General features: G+C 36.7%; 1 protein-coding gene and 1 long non-coding RNA gene across 4 annotated transcripts in view; both read left to right on the top strand.

The window, feature by feature from the left end:
* The first annotated feature begins 1794 nt into the window (after positions 1 to 1794).
* Positions 1795 to 2903, top strand: LOC129928655 (uncharacterized). The gene is made up of 2 exons (XR_008780117.1): positions 1795 to 1962; positions 2638 to 2903. It is a non-coding gene; the product is annotated as an uncharacterized LOC129928655 (long non-coding RNA).
* A 5926-nt stretch (positions 2904 to 8829) lies between these two features.
* LOC106060929 (uncharacterized) overlaps positions 8830 to 10482 on the top strand; it is a 31875-nt gene continuing 30222 nt past the window's right edge. For all 3 annotated transcript variants that reach the window (XM_056044987.1, XM_056044985.1, XM_056044986.1), the window contains exon 1: positions 8830 to 8965. The gene's annotated coding sequence lies outside the window, so the exon portion shown is untranslated. The remainder of the gene's footprint in view (positions 8966 to 10482) is intronic.

Raw genomic sequence — 10482 nt, 5'->3', positions numbered from 1 at the left:
TTTATTTAGTCGTTTTGAAACATGACTAATAAGAATGCTTTTATATTGATTTAAATGTTTGTCTCAGTTATATTTAAATATAGATATCAATTTATAAAGATTGAGTGCGTGTAAAATTCCTACAAATAAAGATCAGCTTAGGTTAACACGTGTTTGACGTTTTCCTTGCTCGTTGCATAGAACGCGTGCTATCAAGCAAGAAAGTACACGTGTTCACACTGATGGTCAGTAGGTCAAGGCTCACTGACTCTCACTGTAAATCTTTTTCGTACCACCTCTTTACTCGATCTTTTTGTTGACGTAATAGACCTTGTGATCTCTTTCTTTTATGAGTTACACAAATGTTTAGGTCAATAACATTCAAATATAATGAAACACGTAACTAAAACTATCTTATGATTTAAATATAATTCAAGGAATTTTTATTTTAAAGTATAAGATATAACTGGCAAGATCATGATATGAACGACAGGATTTGCTATTCAGTTTCATACATTTAAAAAAAAGTTATGACTCAAAATACATGCTACATGACAGATCTAATAAACTACATTATAGGCACAGTTTGTAAATATTATCGATGACTGATTCTACGAAGATAAAGAGCATAAAAAAAAATCAAGAGGCATGCAAATGTGTTGTAGCCATAGTTGTAGACTATGTAGGTATCAGTGTTTTATCTAATATCTACTGTATACCCCATTCTAGAATATTTATGATTTAAAATAGATATAAAATTAATTAGATCCATATTTTAAATCGTGCAATCTAACTTTGTAAGAACCATCTTCGTTAATTATAATGTCTATAATGCAATTTGTGTAAGTACGGTAGTCAAGTAGATGAGGTCACGAGATGAACCAACACATCCTCACATCATTTGTTCAAATGCTGCACACTGCTATATGGTATCGAAATACTAGCGTTAATAAAACAAACAATTTAAATATTCAACAAGAGACTCTACTAATACAGTATTAGAGAAGATTATAGTCCTGAGGGGGGGGGGGGGGGAGAGAAAGACTGTGCCGCTGGTCAATGTGTAGGCTACCCGATCACGTGGCTTACTTACAACTGACCAACCAGAGACAGGTCTACATGATAGGCTACAGCCTATTGCATCATTAAGAAAAATAGCGCCAGAACCAAACACCATGACCATCCCATTCCAGTCATAGTACTCATAGATCTACTTCAAGATTGTGTTGATTTGTGATTAACTCGACTCTATTCTAACAACTTTGGAATGTGTGCGTCAAGCAAAGGTACTTTTTATTTTATTAGACAATTAGATCTACTTTATTATTTTATACTTATTTATAATTTATAGAGATTAAGTCTGGATAAATTAAAGTAGATTAGATCTAGAATACTAGAATCTAGATCTACATCTACATTTAATTTTAATGTCATTTTTGTTTGTGAATGTGCTTTTTTGGTTTAAGTTTAAGTCTAGTCAGACTAGGCCGTCACTAGGCACAAATAATTATTTTAAGTGACTCAAGGAAAGCCGTTTGAAATAATAATTATAATCATTCGAATCCCGTGGCGTGTCTCACAGTTTATTAGAACCTTAATAGATTAGATTTAGAAAGTCAATTTAGAAAAGATAGTAAAACCAAATTCAACCATTAAAATTAATATTTTAAAATACATGAGTTCTTGAGATCTATTTTCAATTTAAATGCAAAATGTAGGCCTATAAATACATTTTTGTATACTTTTTTGTAGAAGCAAATCTAACAATGTTATACTATAGTCTTAGAATGTGAAACAATAATTCAGCTATTTATTTATTTATGTGTCAGCAGAATCATACTTATCTCATCTTATATATTACAGATCTATCCAGTGAAAACAGCATTAAGAGAACAATAGTATGGATTATAACTTGGCTGGACTGGACATGGCACAAACAGAAAATAAATGTATTGAATTTTCAATCCAAATTATGGATATTAGGTACCGTATGAATTTTTATTTCCATATTTTTAACTAACATAATCTTTATAATTTTTTTTTATGCCACAATTGCATTGTTACTTTTCTTTCAAATCATTTCTTGATCAAATGCTGCGTCAACCTAACCTAAGAGGCTCATAAGTATTTTAATTTTTTATGAACATTGTGTGTAAACTGATAGGTCTTTATACCTCCTATAATTCGCTGTGTGGTTGTGAAATGTTTTCTCCACCATCACCAGATAACTATGTCAGTGACTTTCTATTGGAAAAACATAACTACTTATACATATGATGGTAGGCTCATATTTCACAGAATTTTGAACTCTGTTATCACTTGTTGGAACAACTGAAGCTCAATTGCATCTTGAGGGACAGATAAACAACAATTAATGTACTGTTAGTTTACGTCAAGTCACGTTTGGTATATGATACGAGTTGTAAGATAAAAAAAAAAATTATTTTTTTTTAACTTGTGCAGGATATGTACATGTGCGAAAATACAGTAGTTAATGAAGCTTGCATACACAAATCATGAATAGATAATGTCAGCATTTTTTGGTTTGGAAAAAGTGAAAATCATTGTGTTTTTGTTTTTTTGTATGTTTTATATGAACATTTCATTTTGAAATCATAGGAATATATATTTTTTTTTTTTTTTTTATGTTCTTCTTAGATTATTCAAGTGAGTTACCCAAGTCTGCTGTCAAATAACTTAGAGAAAGTACTTGAACTTGGCACATGTGATGGCACAGAAATCGTAAAAAAAGGATGATGGCTTCAACTCTGAAGGAACATCCCAAACATGTAAAACATTTTACAAACAAACCTAATCAAAGTTTATAAATGTTTAAAAAAAGTAAGATGCACAAGCAAATTTATTTACATACTACAGATATTAGAACTAATGACTAATGGAAAAAAAAAACTACCTATCTAGACTTAACAACAAAGAAATAAGTAAATATAATATTTCAAACATGTGCTGGATCTTGTTAGTTTAATAACATACTATGTAGGTGCATTACATAAAACATGTAGTGGTTCTTGGTTGTTGATTACCGGTACTGTGCTTTTTTCAAATACACATTAGTTTTGTCATATATTAATTATAAATATTTATGTTCACCATTAATTATTTTGTTCAGCTATAGCAACATAAGGAAGGCATGGTGGCTAAGTGGTTAAGCATTTGGCTTCCAGACCCGAATTAGAATCTCAGTGAAAATTGGGATTTTTAAGACACCCTAACTCTGATGGATACTGGTACCTGATTTTAGCTGGGGAAAGTAAAGACAGTTGTTTAGCTAGCTACATGACACCCTGCTTGTTAACCATTAGCCAAAGAAACTGATGGCCTTAACATCATCTGCCCTATAGATGCTAAGTTTGAAAAGGGGAACTTTACTTTTATTACAACATAAGGTTATAAGTTGACAGTTACAGATGATGTACCATATGAGCATCATTGTTGTTTACTGGCTTTTGAACAGTAGCTTGAAACATTTGCTCTTACTTACATAGAATATTCACTGTTAAAAAATTATGAATATGATAGTGCAGCTAGTTACTTTGCTCAAAATTGAAAAAAATATTTTGTTGAAATTATAAACATGAGCTACCGGTATATATAAATGTATAGTTTTCATTGTTGAGCACATACTTTTTCTTTGGTACTGGGTAACGTACATGACCTATATTTTTTTGAGATATTATCATCTAAAATTAGGCGAGGTCTTGAGAATATTTACCGCGAACAGACTCAGCTTTGGGTTTTTGTGCATGTAGACCCTATTGATTAAAAAGCACCATTCTCTAATTATATTTTACTTGTTTAAATTTATATATTTATGGTTATTAATTATTCTTTGTATTTATTTTTAAAATTTTTTTTTGTAAAGTAAGCACTGGTATTTTTCTAAAAGTATGTTTCACATTTATTTCATTTTAAACAAATTAAGTCATTTACTTAATGTTCAATTATGTTCTAAATGTATGTTTTTAAAATTTCAGTGTTTATATTGCTAACATTTCACAAACTTGTTACAGGTAGCTTATTTTTGTTTTGGTCATTTTTTCTTTAGAACTACCGGTACAACATAATCAGATGTTAATTTTTTTTAAAAAATTTGATTCATGATTGTGAAAACAGTTTGCTTTTCAATTTACATACAGCAGGCTCATACTTTGTTTAGATAATTCTGAATTACATTCTATATATAATTTATATGTTTCTGTATAGGCTATTCAAGCTTTTGTACATGTTAAAATTTCATAAATTTGGTAGCCATTATATTTTTTTAAAAAATTTATGGTATAATAAGTACTTATTGTATTTTTAAAAATATAAGCATCCATATTTTAAAAACTTATTTCTAATTTGCCATTTTAAGCAATTTGTTATTACAATTAATATTTAAATGAATATGCTTTTACTTATTTCAGTGTACATATTGCTTACATTCCACCAACTCAATACTTTTTTTGTTACTTTTATTTTTTTATATTTTTTTTACATAATTACAAAAGCTAAGTTGTTTTTTTTTGTTGTTATTGTTGTTGTTTTTATGATTGTCAAAACTGTTTGCTTTAAACATAATTTTTATACAGCACTTATACTTTCTGTAGATGATCCTGAATTATGTTCTTTATAAATTTGTTATAGATTTTCATGTTATCATTCACAACTTTTTTGTTGACTCAATGCATTTTCCATAGTATACTATAATATTATAGGATCAATTTTCACAGTTAAAATCTTTGCTACAGGTATTGCTTTTACTTTTTAAAAAAGTTTTTTAGTGTATTCCAGTATTTTTAATTATTTTTAATAGTTGCTAACATTAACATTTTATAATGCAATAAACTATTAATTTCAACTAGTAAATTGTTTATGTAATTATTTATGTCATTTTATGCCATTTCAGCTAGAGCTCAGTGTCATTTCTTACTGGCCTCATCTGGGCCCGTAACTGAACTCAGACTCAGCCCTAAGGGCACCCGTTTGGGCCAACATTCATCCCCCAAATGGGGCCCATGTGGTTAGCCCTTTCTGGCCCCTCAATGTTTACCCCATACTGGCCCCATGAGGGTTCCATCAGGGCTTCATCTGGGCCCCCTAACTAAGCCCAGACTCAGCCCTAAGGGCACCCGTTTGGGCCAACGTTCATCCCCCAAATTGGGCCAATGTGGTTAGCCCTTTCTGGCCCCTCAATGTTTGCCCCATACTGGCCCCATGAGGGTTCCATCAAGGGTTCATCTGGGCCCCCTAACTAAGCCCAGACTCAGCCCTAAGGGCACCCGTTTGGGCCAACGTTCATCCCCCAAATGGGGCCCATGTGTTTAGCCCTTTCTGGCCCCTCAATGTTTACCCCATACTGGCCCCATGAGGGTTCCATCAAGGGTTCATCTGGGCCCCCTAACTGAGCCCAGACTCAGCCCTAAGGGCACCTGTTTGGGCCAACGTTCATCCCCCAAATGGGGCCCATGTGTTTAGCCCTTTCTGGCCCCTCAATGTTTACCCCATACTGGCCCCATGAGGGTTCCATCAGGGCTTCATCTGGGCCCCCTAACTGAGCCCAGACTCAGCCCTAAGGGCACCCGTTTGGGCCAACGTTCATCCCCCAAATTGGGCCCATGTGGTTAGCCCTTTCTGGCCCCTCAATGTTTGCCCCATACTGGCCCCATGAGGGTTCTATCATTGGTTCATCTGGGCCCCCTAACTGAGCCCAGACTCAGCCCTAAGGGCACCCGTTTGGGCCAACGTTCATCCCCCAAATGGGGCCCATGTGTTTAGCCCTTTCTGGCCCCTCAATGTTTACCCCATACTGGCCCCATGAGGGTTCCATCAGGGCTTCATCTGGGCCCCCTAACTAAGCCCAGACTCAGCCCTAAGGGCACCCGTTTGGGCCAACGTTCATCCCCCAAATTGGGCCAATGTGGTTAGCCCTTTCTGGCCCCTCAATGTTTGCCCCATACTGGCCCCATGAGGGTTCCATCAAGGGTTCATCTGGGCCCCCTAACTGAGCCCAGACTCAGCCCTAAGGGCACCCGTTTGGGCCAACGTTCATCCCCCAAATGGGGCCCATGTGTTTAGCCCTTTCTGGCCCCTCAATGTTTACCCCATACTGGCCCCATGAGGGTTCCATCAGGGCTTCATCTGGGCCCCCTAACTGAGCCCAGACTCAGCCCTAAGGGCACCCGTTTGGGCCAACGTTCATCCCCCAAATGGGGCCTATGTTTTTAGCCCTTTCTGGCCCCTCAATGTTTGCCCCATACTGGCCCCATGAGGGTTCTGTCAGGGTTTCATCTGGGCCCCCTAACTGAGCCCAGACTTGACCCTTAAGGGCCCTAATTGGGCTTTCATTAATTGTCCCCAAAGGGCCAAGTATCTCTTACCCTGTTGGGGCCCACAAGTCCTTCCCCTTACTGGCCCCACAAGGGTTTAACACTGGGATTTTCTGGGCCCCCTGACTGAGCCCAGACTCAGCCCTAAGGGCACCCGTTTGGGCCAACGTTCATCCCCCACTTGGGGCCCATATGGTTAGCATGGGCTTGCCCAGTTGGGGCCCTTACTGGGCCCAAAATCTTTGCTATCAGGGAAGATAGCATCTATTTGTTCACTATTATCTAAACCTTTTGAAAAATCATCAATTAGTCCTATTAGTTGTGTTTCACATGATCTATATTTCCCAAAGCCATGTTGGTATGGTGTGAGGACATTATGTTTGTCTAAGTGGTTTATGATGTTTCTACATATTATGTGTTCTAGGATTTTACATGTGATGCTGGTAAGTGATACTGGTCTGTAGTTCCCTGGGTCAGATTTTTCTCCTTTTTTAAATAGGGGGGTGACATTAGCTTCTTTCCAGTCCTTTGGTACTCTGCCCTGGTTAAGTGAAGCCTGAAAGAGTATTTTGAACACTGGGGCTAGCTCATTACTTAGTTCTTTGAGTAATCTAGCTGGAATACCATCAGGTCCAGAAGCTTTATTTATAGGTAGTCATCCACTTCTAGGCCTACTATTCAGTTTTATATGGGCTGATTTATTTTTGTCCATCGTGATTAAGTAAAGAAAATACATGTATAAAATGTTAACAGAAACGAGCGTAATTTTGTCACTATAAAATACTTAGAGCAAATGCTTTTTGATAATTGTTCCTTTCATTCCCCATTACTTCACTTTTTTTTATTGAGTGCAGGCTTAAACTGAAGCTTAAATAGATCATAAATAGGTCTACTATATGGTTCTGAAAAAAAATATCTGATTGCGCAGATCTATTAAAATTGACAAATGTATCAATGCTTGATCTGCGTGTGGGCGCGCTTCTGTAGGCCTACATAAAGGACTTAATAGGGGCCTAATCAATTGAAAATATCATCATGAATATGTACATTGACTTGCGTCGTAGAGGTGCGATGACAGCTCGCGTAATCAAATCTCTCCACCTGACATAGAGGGTTTCTCGAAATTCTATTGGCCGATTCCTATAAATATAGGCCTATATGTAAAAAAAAAAACAGTTAGGGGTGTAGCGGCGCCTTCGACATACGGAGGTCTCGGGTGTAGGCCTATGGGTGAAATTTTAAAAATTATGAAAAACAGAAGTCTAAAAATATTAAAAGGGCATTAAAAGTAAGGGGGACATGAAATGGAATAGGAACGGGTTGACAAACACTGTGTTGCTGCTAATGTGTACGCCCCCTTTGTCTCCTTTTTAAACATTGTTTTTGCCTGTTAAAAAAAAAAAAATCAAGCTACGTTGTTGTTGTTGTTGTTTTAACGAAGTAGTAGATAACTTTATTAGATTGAAAGAAATTGACTTACTCGAGTTACGGGCCTTCCGAGACTAAAAATAAATAAATTCGGACGTGGTTTCTACTGGTTATGAGGCTAGTATACAGTCAGATCAATATGGTGATGTGTCAGCTGTGGTACAAATTCACCACCTGGCGTCTATTCATTGCTGCCCCAGCCCTTCTCGATTTCTGTTTAATATATATAGGGCTAGCCTGAAAGAAGAGAAAAAAAAAAGGGGGGGGGAACTAATTGCAACAACACCAAACTCACCATCCCCTCGTCCCCGTTTTTTCAAGTGTCCTCAAACGAGTTCTTTTTAGAAAATTTGTTTGTGTAATTAATTACATCACTACATGAAGAACCCTTCCTTACGAGAGATAAAAGTTCATTAAGATCCGTCTCGTCTTACGAGGGTGCTCTGTGACCGATTCAAAGAACATTCCTCGCCCCCCCCCCTTTTTTTTTTCTTTTTGGTTTTGTAATCAGATGTGGCCTACATTGTAGTTGGTTAGAGTTAGACGTTTTCCCTGTCAGACCAGAGGCTAAAGGTTTGGTTCACATCTCACAGCCAACTATGACGAACAGCTACAACATTTTCGAGTTTAGTGGTTCTTCTTTGGGCATATACATAAAATAATTAACCTAAGCTTATTACAATTTTTATTCAAAAAACAAAAAGCTTTTTTTTTTTACAAAGAGGTATATTGGCCTAAACCACTTATAATTACACGACGAGACTAGGCTCCAAATATGTCAGAAAACCAAATAGGCCTAACTTTAGAGTTGTTTTGGTTTTTCTATCGTTCGTTCTGTTTGCTAGTTTTGTCTTTGCCCCCCCCCCTTTTTTTTTTCTGACTTCAATTCCGTAGCCGTCTCTGGAGGAATTCTTTTATATTGTAGTAGGCCTAACTGTCCTCAAAGAGGTCAACCAGTTTGAGAAGAGTCCGAGAGACAGTCTGCTATTTTATCGTCTACGAGCTATCACTGCCACCTGCACTTTCAATCCTTCCGCTTTTAATCCTGGGTGCTGTCCTGTCAGCGTTTGAGAACACTCCCCAGCGCACGTTCATTTGACCCAGTGTTAAGATCGACATTAAGTTGGTTAGGAAGGCTGTAGTGTCGTAGTTCATCTACTATTTCCCGGGAGTAGAGTGGATCTATACACTGGTTGTGGCCTAATTCTTTGATTATTTTGTGTATGCAGGTCAGTGGTGTATTTAGTGTTACTTTGTTCACATCTCACTGCACAAAGATACAAAGTGTCATCATTTGATTTATAGGAGTAGATTCCCTTTAATGTAGGTGTTTATGAGATACATGTGTTGTTCTGGGTTTGTTTAGTTTTAGATGTATCTTCAGAAATGAAGACTATTACATCCTAGCCTAAACCTCCAGCAAGAGGAATGACAGGAGGTAATGTTCGAACCCTAGAACAACAAGACTACACACAGCCAGTCAGCCAATATATGTGTGCAGCTGTGCTTACTTTTGTTTCCGTTGTGTTTGATACATTTTTATTCATATACTCGAGTTTAAGGGCTCCAGAAAACCAAAAAAGTAGCTCTCGGTTACCATAATGCAAATCAGTTCTAAACCTGGCAGTCAGACCAAACCACAAACTCTATGAACTTCAACCATGATGGAGAAGGAACACAAATCCAAACCTACCCTAACCCAGACAAAAGCGATGGGAGGACAACATTAAAGAATGGACAGGCCTGCCATTGAGAGAGGTTCTAAACAAGGCAAAAAAAAAAAGGGAGGAATGGAGAAAGACGGTCGACAAATCTTGCTTGGTGCCCCAACGGTCCAACAGACTAAGGGATAAGTAAAAAGTAAAAAAAAGTAAAAAAAAAAAACTAACCTTGAAAACTAAAAAGGAAAACAACCAGCACAAAAACATAATCAGCTCGCTAATTAAAACTTTTCCTATTACTATTTTTTCTCTAGCAAAATTTATTTTATAAATCCATAAATCCTACTGAGTTTCCCAAAACAGTTTTTGATAAGTCTACAAACTAAACAGTTGGCACTTGAACTATATTTTATGCTAATTAAACTAAATATAGGCAATGTTTGAAAAAAAATGAAGCACATTTTTTACTTTTATAAACCAAAAGCAGCATCCATTTCATGCATACTTTCATGCATCTCAAGTGACTACTCAGACCCGTTTGCGACCTGCATATTTTTGTCACATGTGGCAGAGGTTCTCAAACTTTTTCAGCTCAGGGACACCTTTGCAAGCCATAAGTGTAAGCGGACCTCCGACAGCCTGACTTGTCTTCCCACATAGAAAATTTCTAAAGCTGCTGGCATAATTAAACTCTCCACAACCGTGTGGGACTCTACGCTCTACGCTATTCTCAATGTAATAATATACGAAAAATATCACTTTCATTCACTGCTGTCTCATCGCTAATGATTTTCTGCTGATTTGCCAATACTTTCGATGAACATTTAAGGAAATCTACGAGATTTGTCTTTCAGTTCATTATGATTTGTTACAAGATGACGCTTCAGTTTAGTAGGTTTCAAACTTTTTTTTTTCGACAACTCATTGAGACATTTATTACACTGTGGCTGATCGCTATTGGCTTTTATATGGTAGAAATCCATATTGTTAATATTCAGGAGCCTATTTACAAAGTTTTGTCTTGCGTGGTGCCGCCTCTCTTACGACATCGTGTCTCAGTTCATTGTCGTTATTTCCATTACACT

The sequence above is a fragment of the Biomphalaria glabrata genome, chromosome 10, assembly GCF_947242115.1.
Source record: "Biomphalaria glabrata chromosome 10, xgBioGlab47.1, whole genome shotgun sequence".
NCBI lineage: Eukaryota > Metazoa > Mollusca > Gastropoda > Planorbidae > Biomphalaria > Biomphalaria glabrata.
This window is presented reverse-complemented; position numbering and strand designations above follow the sequence as displayed.